This window comes from Astyanax mexicanus, chromosome 2, assembly GCF_023375975.1.
Source record: "Astyanax mexicanus isolate ESR-SI-001 chromosome 2, AstMex3_surface, whole genome shotgun sequence".
In the NCBI taxonomy this organism is placed as follows: domain Eukaryota; kingdom Metazoa; phylum Chordata; class Actinopteri; order Characiformes; family Acestrorhamphidae; genus Astyanax; species Astyanax mexicanus.
This window is the reverse complement of record NC_064409.1, coordinates 611,068-628,922: the sequence shown is the minus strand read 5'-3', so window position 1 is coordinate 628,922 and position 17,855 is coordinate 611,068. Positions and strand designations below refer to the sequence as shown.

The following is a 17,855-nucleotide window of genomic DNA, read 5'->3' as shown; positions in this document are numbered from 1 at the left end:
GTCCTTGTTGGTCCGGTTCAGAAGAGAAAGTTCATCCATTTTGTTGCCTAGCGAGCGGAGGTTGGCCATGTGAATGCTGGGTAGCGCTGTGCGGAGTCCGCGCTGACGGAGTTTAATGAGCGCGCCCCCGCGTCTCCCGCGCCTGCGCGTCCACCTGCGTCTCCGGCCGAGGAGCGCGGCTGCTCCGCTCACTAAAACTTCTAAAAAGCAGTCCGAAAACGAAAAATCAGGAGTAATGCCATGTGGCATGGACTGCCTGATGTTGAGGAGATCCTCTGCGCTGTATGTGAACGTGTTAGGTTCACATGTGGCGGCACGAACAAACAAAAACAGACAAAGCACGACGGAGCTTCTGACCAGTGTCGCCGTCCGCGGCGCCATCTTGGATCTTAGCGATACTCCTCCAACATAAAACACCTTTCCTCATAGGAATGCTAATCAGCTCTGCTCTGAGCGGTGGGGAAATAAGTCACATCTTTAAGCTCCCGAGCCTGAAGTGTTGCTCCATCTCCTGCCATTTTAAACAAATTACATCCAGGCTAGCGGCCGGCGTGGGGATAGAGTTAATTAACCCCGGCCCGAGGGACCGACGCCCTGCACTCTGCTGAGGAGAGTCATGTATGATTAGAAATGCTCTTAAAAAGTGATTGATTGGTGTTAGACTTAGCGGAAGAACAGAAAAACATGACTAGAGAGGCAGAAGAGGCGTAAGATTGGCTGCAAAAGCATTCATACCACCTTAAAAACACAAAATTAAATGTAGACCAGCAGACAGATACTTATGAGTTTGCTGTTCTTAAGAAGCATCGCTTGATGTGAATCATGCCTCGCACAAAAGATCAAGCTCTCAGAAGATCTACATTCAAGAATTGTTCATGAAGCTTGCATGAAGCTGGAAAGGGTTACAAAAGCATCTCTAAAAAACTTGATGTTCATGTGTCCACAGTAAGACAGAAGCTCTACAAAAGAAGAAAGTTCAGCACTGTTACTGGTACTCTCGCTAGGTGTGGTAAAGTCCTGTAAAGGTGACTGCAAGAGCACAGCAGTGCAGAATGATCAATGAGGTGAGGAAGAATCCTAGAGTTTAAGCTGAAGACTTTCTGAAGACAGAACGGCTTCAACAGAAGAAAATAGAAACTCTTCAAAATGACCTGAAATAAATTATTTTTACATTGACTTCCATTGAAAGTTTACAAGGTTTTTTTCTCTCCTGTAAATTTGCTGTTTTGGAGATAAGTGTTTTTCATTGGACAGCGACGATATACAGCATACTCTATTGACATTTTACTATATATACTGTTAATTTGCACCCCTGGACACTACACTACACACCTAACTTAAATACAATACTTGCACAGGTTTATGTTTAGTATTTGTTGTATCTGCTGATACCTGCTATCTCCTATATGTAATTTATTCTGTTACTGCACTACCTCATATCTACGACTGTTTACTCTATCTATCTATCTATCTATCTATCTATCTATCTATCTATCTATCTATCTATCTATCTATCTATCTATCTATCTATCTATCTATCTATCTATCCATCCATCTATCTATCTATCTATCTATCTATCTATCTATCTATCTATCTATCTATCTATCTATCTATCTATCTATCTATCTATCTATCTATCTATCTATCTATTCGAGCCGTCCAACCAGCCCAACCGAGGTTCAGTATCCCCCACATCTTAAGACAGGTTTACAAGAAAACTAAAATATCCGCTTGTGAACCACTTACCTTACAAACTACAATTAGATGATTAGAATCTGATAGGCTGACCTTTTTTGCACAAAAATGCTGAGGATATTCCTACATTTGCAGCTTTTACTAAACGACATGGACAAGAGACCCATGATCACTCTGGAGGAGCTGCAGAGATCCACAGCTCAGTTCAGTGGATCAGGAGAATCAACTATAAGTCGTGTACTTGACAAATTTGGCTTTTATGGAAGAGTGGAAGAAGAAAACCATTGTTGAAAGAGAGACGTGAGACGTAAGTCCTCTGAATCTGCTCATTAGCTACGTACAACTGTGGAGACGTAAGTAGAGATTAAGCCTCCACTACATCCGTAAAGCCGGATGTTCGTGCAGATTGAACCCCAGCCAGGTGAGGATCCAGTGGCAGCAGGAAGCCAGCGGTTGGTTGGAGATGTGGAGATGAAACAGTATCTGGGCATCAGCAAGAACTCCTCCTGCCAAGTCTTACTGAACTCGCTGTTTGACTGATGCTGCTAAACCCAAAACTCAGAGGCAATAAAAAGCCGTTGTGATGCGAGAGACGTGTAACAGCGTGAGACTCAGCATGCTGAACCACGTTCTCCTACATCTCCATTACAAAATACAACTAAAAGAGTAAAAAACTGAGGCAGAAATTCAGAATCTCCGACAGAGACTGACAACCGAGTGAGTAAATCCAACACCGGCTGTGTTTTATACAGTACAGGCCAAAAGTTTGGACACACCTTCTCTTTTTCAGTGCGTTTTCTTAATTTTCATGATTATTTACATTGTAGATTCTCACTGAAGCATCAAAACTATGAATGAACACATGTGGAGTTTTATGTACTTAATAAAAAATGAGCTGAACCTCCACAGTCACCGGACCTGAACCCAATCCAGATGGTTTGGGGTGAGCTGGAGCACAGAGTGAAGAAGACAAAGGAGCAACAAGTGCTAATAAACACCTCTGGGAACTCCTTCCTTCCTTCAAGACTGTTGGAGAACTTTTCATTTCAGGTGGCCACCTCTTGAAGCTCATTGAGAGAATGATGTCAAGAGTGTGCAAAGCAGTAATCAGAGCAAAGGGGGCAATTTCCAATCAATTCAATCAACCTTTTTTTCAGTGTAGCTGAGCATTTACAAACACAGGGATTTACATGACAGAGAAAATAATAGCTAAATTTAATTATTTTAAAATAAAATATTTATATTAAGTAAATAAAATATAAAAATAAATAAAATATAAAATAGAATTAGAATAAAATAGAAAGAAAATAAATTAATGATTATAACAAAAATTAAATAAAAAAAATAAATAAGATTAATACAACATAAAATACTTAAAAATAGCTTAAATGAACTTTTACATAATACAATAAAAATACAAATGAATAAATGAACAAAAAAAAATAAATAAAAGCAATGATAATAATAACAATAATAGTAATAATATTAAAAGAAAATCAAAATAAGTTAAAAAGCAATAATACAAAATTATAACAAACAAACAAAAATAATAATAATAATAATAATAATAATAATAATAAGGAAATAAATAAAAAGTAAATAAAAAACAAAAAAATAAAATAAAAAAATTTAGAAAAGTTAAGAAAAAATAAGATTAAGTAAAAGAAACTAGAATATATATATATATATATATATATATATATATATATATATATATATATATATATATATATATATATATATTTTTTTTTTTTTTTTATTAAGTACATAAAACTCCACATGTGTTCATTCATAGTTTTGATGCTTCAGTGAGAATCTACAATGTAAATATTCATGAAAAAATAAAGAAAACGCACTGAAAAAGAGGCCGGTACTGTACATGCAGCTCGTAGAGCCACGGCTTTTCTCGCATGTCACGATGGATTGCGTCCGGTTATTTATTTCTGCAGCCGCCACCACACTCCTCCACATTCCCTCGCTCTCTCTTTCTCTCTCTCTCTCTCTTTCACCTCACTGCTGTTTACCGACGTGCCGTATGCTAATTTCCCCACCTGGCAAGATTGATATGCTATTTGCATCGCTCCGCAATTCAAATATTGACATTTTCAAATGCATGCAATATTTTAGCGCAGCTCTCAGATTGTGTGGTGAGATGAGGTGGGTGATTAAGAGGCACTGCAGAGACGACAGGAGATTTCCCTCCATACTGTAAAACCTCACGGAGCAAACCGAAGCCCGAGGGGGGCGTGTTCTTACACAGGGTCAGACTGTACCAAAAAATGATCATACCAAAATGATACTGGATGCATTAAAGAACCAGGCTACTGATACAAAGACTAATAATCCAAATAGCTCAATCTTAAACCCTGCAAACAGTCTATTCTATTTTCACACCTGCTGCACTTGCGCTGATCGCCACTTTAAAGGAGCTTTTCCCACAGACCAACTCAAATAGATAGATAGATTAATAAATACTAATTTATCATGAAGGAAATTTAGGAATCACTCCACTGATCATCAATAAAGTTCCACTCTTCAACAAAAAAATACATTTTTTTTTTTGCAGGTTTTGACAGATTTTATCAGTTATTTAAAATAACAATGTCTGCGCTCTATGACTGTCTCCTAAAAATAATTTGTATTAGACAACAGTTAGATCCGACCTCACTATCTGATTGGTTGAGAAGTGTTCTAGCCGTGATGATATTCGTGATAACATCACGGCCTTCTCACACTAAACCTGTATCACTCCGCCGATGCGTTGGTGAGTAACGGCGTATTTATATACACAGGACAGTTTTGAATCATCACCTCCACCGGCACCAGCAGCAGCGTTAGCTTAGCACAGGCTAGCGCTCAACCACGGCATGCTCGCCCGCAGCGCTGGCTCGTCTTTTGTGGAAAAAATAGATACTTATATTAGATATTAGTGTTGTAGTATTTGAGTCTGGTCCTGGTCTCGTCTAGAGATAATTAACGTTAACAGCTGGCTAGCTAACCGTAGCAACGAGCTAAAATACTAATGTTATCAGGGAGAAAACTAAAATTAGCAACAAGCTAGCTAACCTTAGCTACCATTTTAGAATAAAGAATGATTTGGTCTCGGCTCTATCAGTCTTGACTACAACACTACTAGATACAAAATAAAAGGATAGATACTTAGATACTAGATACTTCTACTACACAAAAAATAGAAGAATAGTTTTACGAAATGTCCATTTATATTTTTCATTATTTTATATTTTATCCAGTGGCTGCTCTTATCAATTATATATATCATTTATTAAGCTCTGCTTAGCGAAGGTAAAATAGCTGATGTAAGATAAAAGCTTTGAAGTCATGAAGAAAAAATCATGAAGAATGCATTCTAAAAGTCAATATGGATTATCTGCATCAAACTTTTTTATTTCAGTGTAAAGAAATTATATATACACTGATTCTGTATAATTCTTCTTTTTGTAAACCGCAGTTCAGAAGGTCAGAGTCAGACTGCAGGGTCATTAATGCTGAGATGCTTCTTAATCAGCCAGCACTGACAGTTTATTTGACCTGAGTATTAAAGCCACAGCTTACTGATCAATAACTCGCTTCTTGTCACCGCTAGTGCTAACGAATTAGCATATATAAAGAGAAAGATCTGTCCTGATTCAGACATCCTTTGACTTTTACATAGAAATGAATTGGTTCAGCCGTTTCTCTGATTTTGCTATTTATAGGTTTATGTTTGAGTAAATTGAACATTGTTGTTTTATTCTATAAACTACAGACAACATTTCTCCCAAATTACAAATAAAAATATTCTCATTTAGAGCATTTATTTACAGAAAATGAGAAATGACTGAAATAACAAAAAAGATGCAGAGCTTTCAGACCTCAAATAATGCAAATAAAACAAGTTCATATTCATAAAGTTTTAAGAGTTCAGAAATAATCAATATTTGATGAATAATCCTGGTTTTTAATCACAGTTTTTTTTTCATGCATCTTGGCATCATGTTCTCCTCCACCAGTCTTACACACTGCTTTTGGATAACTTTATGCTGCTTTACTCCTGGTGTAAAAATTCAAGCAGTTCAGTTTGGTGGTTTGATGGTTTGTGATCATCCATCTTCCTCTTGATTATATTCCAGAGGTTTTTAATTTGGTAAAATCAAAGAAACTCATCATTTTTAAGTTTACAGAGCTTTATATAATCAGAAATAAGTGCCAGCAGCACTGCAAACATGAAACAGACTTTTCTATAGGGAGTTCTACATGAAGCGCAGCTCGTGATGTGTTTTCATGTGTGTAATATGAAGCTTTTTATGGTATACTTTATTTTTTTTAATACATTTTCTATGGAAGGTATTCTGGCTCCTCATTGGCTGCTCTCTTATCTGCTCAGTTAAATGGGAGAGCCCTGAGCTTCTCTCTCACCCTCTGTAACTCCTGTTCTCACTATTCTCTCTCTGCTGTTTGATATGAGTGTTACAGTCAGACTGCCCATGGGCTGATCTTCAGCCTCACTGTAAAACTCCAGAGTTCTGCTCATAAATCAGGGATTACTCTCTTTATATTCAGACCTTCACTGTGATTCTCTCTCTCTCAGACTGAGCTCTTACACAGCCGGGAGAAACCCGGGTCCAGCGGGTCTGTAGATCATAAAACCAACAAGTCCTGACTAATCTACTGCTACCACAGTGCCCGGACCGTCCACATTCACCACATTCACCACATTCACCATATTCACCATATTTACTATATTCACCATATTTACAATATTCACCATATTCACCATATTTACTATATTCACCATATTCACCATATTTACTATATTCACCATATTTACAATATTCACCATATTCACCATATTTACTATATTCACCATATTTACAATATTCACCATATTCACCATATTTACTATATTCACCATATTCACCATATTTACTATATTCACCATATTTACAATATTCACCATATTCACCATATTCACCATATTCACCATATTTACAATATTCACCATATTCACCATATTTACTATATTCACCATATTCACCATATTTACTATATTCACCATATTCACCATATTTACTATATTCACCATATTCACCATATTTACAATATTCACCATATTCACCATATTTACTATATTCACCATATTCACCATATTCACCATATTTACTATATTCACCATATATTCACCATATTTACTATATTCACCATATTCACCATATTTAAAATATTCACCATATTCACCATATTCACTATATTCACCGTATTCACCATATTTACAATATTCACCATATTCACCATATTTACTATATTCACCATATTCACCATATTCACCATATTTACTATATTCACCATATTCACCATATTTACTATATTCACCATATTCACCATATTCAATATATTCAACATATTCACCATATTTACTATATTCACCATATTCACCATATTCACCATATTTACTATATTCACCATATTCACCATATTCACCATATTTACTATATTCACCATATTCACCATATTCACTACATTCACCATATTCACCATATTCACCATATTTACAATATTCACCATATTCACCATATTCACCATATTTACTATATTCACCATATTCACCATATTTACTATATTCACCATATTCACCATATTCACCATATTTACAATATTCACCATATTCACCATATTCACTATATTCACCATATTCACCATATTTACAATATTCACCATATTCACCATATTTACTATATTCACCATATTCACCATATTTACTATATTCACCATATTTACTATATTCACCATATTCACCATATTCACCATATTCACTATATTCACCATATTCACCATATTTACAATATTCACCATATTCACCATATTCACTATATTCACCATATTCACCATATTCACCATATTTACAATATTCACCATATTCACCATATTTACAATATTCACCATATTCACCATATTCACTATATTCACCATATTCACCATATTTACAATATTCACCATATTCACCATATTTACAATATTCACCATATTCACTATATTCACCATATTCACCATATTTACAATATTCACCATATTCACCATATTCACTATATTCACCATATTCACCATATTTACAATATTCACCATATTCACCATATTTACTATATTCACCATATTCACCATATTTACTATATTCACCATATTTACTATATTCACCATATTCACCATATTCACCATATTCACTATATTCACCATATTCACCATATTTACTATATTCACCATATTTACTATATTCACCATATTCACCATATTCACCATATTTACAATATTCACCATATTCACCATATTTACTATATTCACCATATTTACTATATTCACCACATTCACCATATTCACCATATTTACAATATTCACCATATTCACCATATTTACTATATTCACCATATTTACTATATTCACCACATTCACCATATTCACCACATTCACCATATTCACCATATTCACCATATTCACCATATTTACTATATTCACCATATTCACCATATTCACCATATTTACTATATTCACCATATTCACCATATTTACAATATTCACCATATTTACAATATTCACCATATTCACCATATTTACAATATTCACCATATTCACCATATTTACTATATTCACCATATTCACCATATTTACAATATTCACCATATTCACCATATTCACCATATTTACAATATTCACCATATTCACCATATTTACTATATTCACCATATTCACCATATTCACTATATTCACCATATTCACCATATTTACAATATTCACCATATTCACCATATTCACCATATTTACTATATTCACCATATTCACCATATTTACTATATTCACCATATTCACCATATTTACAATATTCACCATATTCACCATATTCACTATATTCACCATATTCACCATATTTACTATATTCACCATATTCACCATATTTACTATATTCACCATATTCACCATATTTACAATATTCACCATATTCACTATATTCACCATATTCACCATATTCACTATATTCACCATATTTACTATATTCACCATATTCACTATATTCACTATATTCACCATATTCACCATATTTACTATATTCACCATATTCACCATATTCACTATATTCACCATATTCACCATATTCACCATATTCACCATATTTACTATATTCACCATATTCACCATATTCACCATATTCACTATATTCACTATATTCACTATATTCACCATATTCACCATATTTACTATATTCACCATATTCACCATATTCACTATATTCACCATATTCACCATATTCACTATATTCACCATATTCACCATATTCACCATATTTACTATATTCACCATATTCACCATATTCACCATATTTACTATATTCACCATATTCACCATATTTACTATATTCACCATATTCACCATATTCACTATATTCACCATATTCACTATATTCACCATATTTACTATATTCACCATATTCACCATATTCACTATATTCACCATATTCACTATATTCACCATATTCACCATATTCACCATATTTACTATATTCACCATATTTACTATATTCACCATATTCACCATATTTACTATATTCACCATATTCACCATATTTACAATATTCACCATATTCACTATATTCACCATATTCACCATATTCACTATATTCACCATATTTACTATATTCACCATATTCACTATATTCACTATATTCACCATATTCACCATATTTACTATATTCACCATATTCACCATATTCACTATATTCACCATATTCACCATATTCACCATATTTACTATATTCACCATATTCACCATATTCACCATATTTACTATATTCACTATATTCACTATATTCACCATATTCACCATATTTACTATATTCACCATATTCACCATATTCACTATATTCACCATATTCACCATATTCACTATATTCACCATATTCACCATATTCACCATATTTACTATATTCACCATATTCACCATATTCACCATATTTACTATATTCACTATATTCACCATATTCACCATATTCACTATATTCACCACTGGTGGTCTAAGTCATAACCCTTTTTTTTAAGAGTGTAGTAGATGTATCGAGAATCCACACGTATCTAGTTTCTAGTAATTTAGCCCTTTATTTTGTATGTAGAAGTATCCAGATTCTAGAAGTATCTACTTTCTAGTAATCTAGCCTTTCATTTTGAAGTATTTAGTATCTGAAAGTATCTACTTTCTAGTAATGTATTTTTTTTATTTTGTGTCTAGTAGAAGTATTTAGTGTCTGAAAGTATCTACTTTCTAGTAATGTATTTTTTTTATTTTGTATGTAGCAGAAGTATCTTGTATCAAGAAGTATCTAGACGTATCTACTTTTTAGTAATCTAGCTTTTTATTTTGTATCCAGTAGAAGTATCTAGTATCTAAAAGTATCTACTAGAAGTATCCAGTATCTAAAAGTATGTAGGTTTTAGTAATCTAGACTTCTATTTGTCTCTACTGGAGGTATCTAGTGTAGTATCGAGAAGTATCTAGCATTTAAATGTGCTTACTTTCTAGTATTTTTTTTTTAATTGTTTATATAGTAGAAGTATCCAGAATCTAGAAGTATCTTCTTTCTAGTAACCTAGCTTTTTTGTGTGTAGTAGTATGTAGTTTCTAGTATACTAATATATAGCACACTAATATATATATCAGTGAGCTGCTGAAATCTTAGGAAGGTTATACGTCTTGTTGGTTTTTAATTCAGATACAGAGAACTTCATCACTTTATTCCAGCTTACTAAGATAATTAAAGCAACAAGTCATTAAGTCAGTAAGCTATTCCTGCATTACAGACACGTTATAACTCAGTCGTTACTAATCTACTGGTGCCGTCGCACCGGGGCCGTCCGTATCCACCCCTCCTCTCCTGGCAGACAGGAAGTAACCCCGCTCTCTGTTTGCTGGAGCCGAGAGCCGCCGGCTCCTGTTTGCCAGATGATATTTGAACAAAATCTTTTCTCTTTTAATCCGCGGTGAGCAGAAACCACAACAGGACTGTGGCAGAATACACCAATACTGACCTACAGGACACTGCTGCGTTTACTTTAGATTAATACGGTGAGATTCTGCAGCTCCAGGCAGGTGGACACTGAAAATCCTCCTCCACCCAACTCCTCCTCCACCCAACACCCCTCCACCCAACACCCCCTCCACCCAACACCTCCTCCACCCAACACCGCCACACAACACCACCTCCACTCAACACCTCTCCTCCACCCAACACCTCCTTCACACAACACATCCTCCACCCAACACCTCTCCTCCACCCAACACCTCTCCTCCACCCAACACCTCTTCCACCCAACACCTCTCCTCCACCCAACACCTCCTTCACACAACACCACCTCCACCCAACACCACCGAACACCTCTCCTCCACCCAACACCTCCTTCACACAACACCACCTCCACCTAACACCTCCTCCACCCAACACCGCCACACAACACCACCTCCACCCAACACCTCTCCTCCACCCAACACCTCTCCTCCACCCAACACCTCCTTCACACAACACCACCTCCACCCAACACCTCCTCCACAAAACACCTCCACACAACACCTCCTCCACCCAACACCTCCTCCACCTCCACAGCTTCTGTCTGCAGTCTGATACCTGTATCTACTGTTACCTGAATCATTCAGTTCACCTGCTGCTGTTATAAACATCAGCTCACAACATCCTCACACCTGCAGGAGAAAACTGAGTTACTGTCTGTAAAATACACTACCGTCTAACTGATACTGACACAGTACATGTAATTACAGTACTCAGTAATCTAAACATTCCATTATTTATCTAGAGAAAGTATTAAATATCTAGTAATCTAGAGCCTGCTATTTTGAGTCTATTATAAGTATCTAGAAGTATCTAGTAATTTATCCTTCTATTTTGTACCTAGTGGAAGTATCGAGTATTTAGAAGTATGTAGTAATTTAGTGTTCATTTTTGTATCTAGTAAAAGTATCAAGGAATCTATCCTTCTATATTGTATCTAGTGGAAATATAGAGTATTCAGAAATATATAGTAATTTATCCTTTTATTTTGTATTTTGTAGTAGAAGTATCAAGTATCTAAAAGTATCTAGTATCTCAATCAATCTATTATTTACATAGGGGAAATATTGAGTATTTAGAAGTATCTAGTTTCAGTGTTCTTTTTTGTATCTAGTCTAAGTATTGAGTATCTAGAAGTATCAAGTATCTTAACAGTACATAACTGCAATAGCAGCTCATTTACGGGAACAGCAATGTTATTTTATTTACTATTCTGTTTATTGTTGATGGAAAAGTTGGGTTTGTGCTGCTGTGTGTTCATGTGTGTGTAATAAGTGGGGGCGTACGCTCGGCTCGGCACAGCGCCTGTGTTACCGAGATAGCGATGAACGTCTGACTGTTGGCGTCTGTCTAGGTTGTATTCAGTCAGTGGAGCTCCTGTGTTTTCTGTTACCAAGATAAACAAGATAAAACTCCAGAAATGTACCTGAAAGACGAATGAAAAGATGAATGGTAAATGATTTAAATGCGTGTGTGTGTGTGTTCATGCTGTGATGAATGAATGAATTAATGAACCTTGCTGTGAAATAGATTAAATATAATTAATATATGCACTGTAAATGTACATATACATACTGTACATTAGCTGATGATTAATATCCAGGGTGTATTCTGAAGCTGGGTAAATGAAGTGTGTAATAGTCTTGCCCTCGTCTTATTTAGCTATTTTTGCTCACTTTCTCACAGTGTTATCCACACTAAACTGAAAATAAACTGATAGTATTGCTGTTAATATTAAATTAATATATACAGTGAGTTATTGTGTGCAGTTCCAATATCAGACCCATGAATAATAATTACTTTTTACTATTTTACCTGTTATAATTTGTTAACTGCCAATACATCCCGCTTTCCACATGCAGCGTTCCTCCCAGTCTGTACTGGATCTTCTTCCTCCTCCTCCTCCTCCTCCTCCTCTCCGTCTTCACGTCATTCATTCCCAACACAGACTAAACTCAATCAGAATGATGCATCGATTCCCCGCGCTGACGTCGACTCGAGTGATTTTACTGAATCTAAACTCTGTTCCCTCCTGCGGGTCTAAAACCCTCAAATCCTGATGAGTAGAGCAGCAGAGGAACTGAACCATTCACCAGACGGTAGATACAGAAATCTCAGTACATACTTCTAAATACTCGATACTTCTAACAGTGGCGATTGCTCTAAGACTGCAAGGGAAGCTCAGCTTCCCCTAAAATGTAAAAAATAAGTGATTTAATATATACTGTTGTGTGTACATGTCACTGATTAAATATGCGCTACACCGCGCTGAACTTAGTTCAGAATCAGCTTCTTATCACTGGTAACGCCGCGGCTTTCCTCTCACTCATTCCCGCAGCTTCACAGCGCTGCTTTAAACAGTGCACAGACTTCAATAGCGGAGCAAAGCGCGCGGCCAAACCAGACGAGTCATTGGATAAATGCTGGGCTTTGTCCCGCCCATCGGACGCTCAGCGTCTCTGGGGGTCTATGGAGCAGTGGGCTGGCCTCGGCCGGCCCGGACGCTCAGCTTCTGCATGATGATTGGATGATCTGTCTGAGGCGGAGTCCCCTTTTGATTGACAGCGAAATGAGCGAATCAGCGATCAACATTTTCACTCTGTTCTGAGTTGAACCGGAGACTTTCCTAATGCTTATAGCGGCATTTTCTTTATTAAAAACCACTAGCGACAAATCCAGCTTCTATTTCTGGTGCTTTTCTGTAGCTGCTTGTGTTTGGAGACTGACTTCTGTTACTCTTTCTGACTTCTATCACTCTTTAAACAGCAGGGCAGATCAACTCCTCAGATTAATTTCTACTAGATAAAAAAAATAGAGAACTAAATTGAGATACTTTCAGATACTAGATACTTTAAATAGATACAAAATAGAACACTAGAGAACTAGATACTTCTAGATATAGAAAATAGAAGACTAGATAACTAGATACTTCAAAATACTCAATATTTCCACTAGAAAAAAAATAGAGAAATAGATTAATTATGTTGCCAGCTATTTAGAAATTAAAGTATGTGTGTTAAGTCTTAACTTAAGTCTTACCAATAACACAAAAACATATTTACACTAATATAAGCAGTGTATTCACTTTTTAAAGTATAGAAAGTGTAGAAACTTCTATGTTTTAATGTGTAGAAATTCATGCTGGACTGTTTGGTTTAAACTCTGCACCAGTTTTCTTTATTCCTGCAGGTTTATTCACATCGATTAAAGTGTGAACCTTTAAATAATTAGATATTGATATGTGCTCTGTGAGAAAGTGTTGATACCCATTACGGGTTAAATCTCTCTCTCTTATCTGATTCCCTTTAATTACATTGTAATAAGGAATACATTGAAAAAAAGACATAATCTGATCAAACATACTAATTTAATCTAATTTAATCTCTCCACACGTCTTCATTAAGATCTATTATAGATACGGGCTTTGTGAGGACCTGTAGCTCACTCTGCTTTCTCTAAACTGTGATTCTGCTTTATATATTTACACGTTTTCTACTTAACTTAACAGACATACATGCACTGCAGTACATTCTGCATAAACCTATTATAACAAATATTGTACTGTATTTTTCACACTATAAAGCGCACAGGATTATAAGGCCCATTTAAAGAGACACTATAAGGATCTTCTAATTCTAATGCAATTATTACTAAGTTAAATTAGCTTAGCTAAGCTAAGTAAACAAAACTGTAATTTAAAAATACTTTAAACGAGTGCCGGATGTTAATCTACACAGATTTCTCTCCTGAAAACTGTTTATTTACAGTAAGCTCAGATTTCCCAAATTTCTCCAGCACTAAGGGTGGAAGCATTATCATCAGCATTAGCATTAGCATTAGCGGCTAACCGCTCCAACAGTGCTAGCCAGGTAGACTAGGCTACAGGCTGATATACTCACCTCTAAATGGGGAAATAGCGGTTAGCGGCTAATGCTAATGCTACTCCAGCCTCGGTGCTGGAGAAACTTCACTGAAACTCCTGTATAACGTTTTACACAGAGCTAGATTGACTAAGTTAGCTTTTCTTTCCTTAACTCCTCAACAGGCCAGGATTTTTGTTAATCTTTAGGATTTCTATTTAAGTATTACATAAAAAGCTTTCATGTTTGATAAGGAATGTTACTAAAAAGCATAATTTTTATTTTAATAGAAAATATATAAAAAAATATTTAGGTAAATCTGCTAATGTCAAAATATAAAATATTTCCTGAACTTCATTTTAAAATCTATATTTTCCTGAATACAAATCAAACCTTTAGTTTCATTATTTTTGTATAGTTTTTATGTCTTTATTTTTTAAAATATGATTCCTGTTATTGATGTGTAATTATTGATTTTAATAGAAAACAGACAGCTTCTTCAAATGTCCTGTAGGAGATTTCAGAGTGTAAATAAATTATTTTACTGCAGAAAAAAAGCGTTTTTATCACCTAAACCTGTAGCCTGTATACGGTAAAATACATGGTAAGGGGTTAAAAAATTAATTATTATTTAAAAACTGTTTTTATATATATTTACTAGATTTGTGTTTGATAATCAGAAAAATGTAAGTAAGACAAAAAAGCAAAAACATAATAAATCTGTTATCCTTCTTGAAATCTTGAATGAAACAAAATCACAATATATTCAATTGTGTAATATGCATAATATCAGCAGATTCCTGCCTGTATACAGAGCTCTATAATACTCTAGCTTCAGCAAAAAACACAAAAAAAATTCTGTCTGGGGATGTAAAACATCCCTCCTCGCACAGACAGGCTTATGAAACCCTGCTACGAATCGACGTTACACAAAGCCACTTGAATTATGATCAATAATTCAATTGATCTCCTGAATCATGAAAACAATCTGCAAACAGCTGCTGGAGACAGTCATTTCTGATGAGGGATTATTCATTCTGCATACAGCCTCACTGTCATATGCATGCAGGTCAAGTGGATAACCCTCTTTAACATCACTGCATTATAATGTGGACCTGACTCTCCAGCTGCAGTCGTTTCTAACAGGTGAGAGAGCGGACCTCGTTATAAGGAGGAATCTATCAGAGCTGGAGCCGGGAAGATGGTGTCTCTAAAGGGTTCCAAAAAAGGTACAAATCAGGATGCTACAATGTAAATGTCACGTCTGGTGCTGTAGGGACTTCCTGTCCTTCCACACTGGTCTCCAACGGAGGTTGTCAGCCCAACAACTACAATACCCAGAATGCACCACCCGCTGACAACACACACACACTGCTGATCACGTGACACCTCACCTGCCCCGGCCAGGAAGCCCTGAGTATTAGCACCAGTATAAAAGTACAGCTCAGACGCCCTTCGGCGCCGCGTATTGCCTAGGTTTCGTCCGACATTACAAAGCGTTATTCTCTGTGATTACTCTCTGTGTATGACCTTGCCTTTTGTTTTTGACTACCGATTTTTGCCTTTGCCTTCGTTGTGGATTTTTTCGTGTATCACCCTGGACTGTTTATCGTTTATGTTTTTCGGATTACCTTTGATACTGCCTGCCTCGTGTATGACTATTGGACTGTTTACCGTTTCTGTTTTTGGATTGCCTCTGATACTGTGTACTTCGTGTATGACCACTGGACTGCCTCACTATCCTGTTAAGCTCTCCGCTCTCAGGTATACCTTTACTGGTGTTTTGTTGCTATTGCTAATCTCATTCTCTGTACCCTGTGGGTTTTTAATAAAATCCTTAACTGGTTCCGCGAGTGTCTGTATTCTGTACCCCACCATGACAGTAAAATTTGTTCAAAATATTCAATATATTATTGCCACTATGATCGGGAGTTTGCCGGTTCGAATCCAAGTCATGCAGCTTGCTATTAGCTGCCGGAGCCCCGAGAGAGCACAAATCGGGTAGATGGCGCACACGACCGTGCAGCTTGATTTAGGAGCCGTGTCAGAAACTCTTTGCTATCGTAACGACGGGAAAAGTACACCTTGTGCATCTTAAAACGAAGCGAAAAATGCCTATATACTAATTCTATTAATTAATCATGGGTGTGGTCAGGTTTTAGATTTTGTAACATGAAATAAACCAGCAATCAGCAAAAGGTGCTACTTTGAAAACTGTAAAATATAAAATAAAATATACTCAAGGGATATTTACCACAGCATGGGGGCGCTGAATGGTCCAGCAGTCTAAAACACTGCCACTGAGATCGCTGGTTCGAATCCCATTGATGCAGCTTGCCATCAGCTGCCAGAGCCCAGAGAGAGCACAATTGGTTTAACATAATTATCATTAAACCCTGATTCACCAAACCAGGTGTTAGGTGATAATGCAAAGAAAACAACAAGTTCATATTCATAACGTTTTAAGAGTTCAGAAATCAATATTTGGTGGAATAATCCTGGTTTTTAATCACAGTTTTTAATTTCATGCATCTCTGCATCATGTTCTCCTCCACCAGTCTTACACACTGCTTTTGGATAACTTTATGCTGCTTTACTCCTGGTGTAAAAATTCAAGCAGTTCAGTTTGGTGGTTTGATGGTTTGTGATCATCCATCTTCCTCTTGATTATATTCCAGAGGTTTTTAAGTAAAATAGTAAAAAGTACATGTGTCTGGGGAGTCCATTTCTTAAATAAATAAGCATTATTGTTTAGGATAAAAGAGGAAACAATTTGCCTCAGAAGCCTATTTTTAAGTAAATTAGATTTTTTATTGTTATATCCCTTAAGGGCTCCTGTAGTGGGTGGGTCAGAGTGAAACGCTGTTTTATGAGCTCGGCTCTCGGCGCTGTATAAGAGACACAGTGATAAAAACGCTCTTGGCACAATAAAGCATGCAATATTCTCTCGTTCAGCGAGCAGCCAATGAGCAATCTGTATTTACTCAACAGTAAAGTGTGGAGTAACGGCCTCACAGTGCAGGATCATAAAGAAAGACAAGGACATGGATATATACAGGATATCTATAGCCAACCTGTAGATCCTCTACAGCAAATACAGCTCTGAAAAAAAAGAGACACTTAAAAATGATGATTTTGTTTGATTTTACCAAATTGAAAACCTCTGGAATATAATCAAGAGGAAGATGGATGATCACAAACC

The 17,855-nt window shown here is 36.0% G+C and overlaps 1 protein-coding gene across 1 annotated transcript in view; it reads right to left on the bottom strand.

The window, feature by feature from the left end:
- Window positions 1-17,855, bottom strand: part of grm8a (glutamate receptor, metabotropic 8a) — a 330,011-nt gene that overhangs the window by 132,592 nt on the left and 179,564 nt on the right. The gene's annotated exons all lie outside the window — the stretch shown is intronic.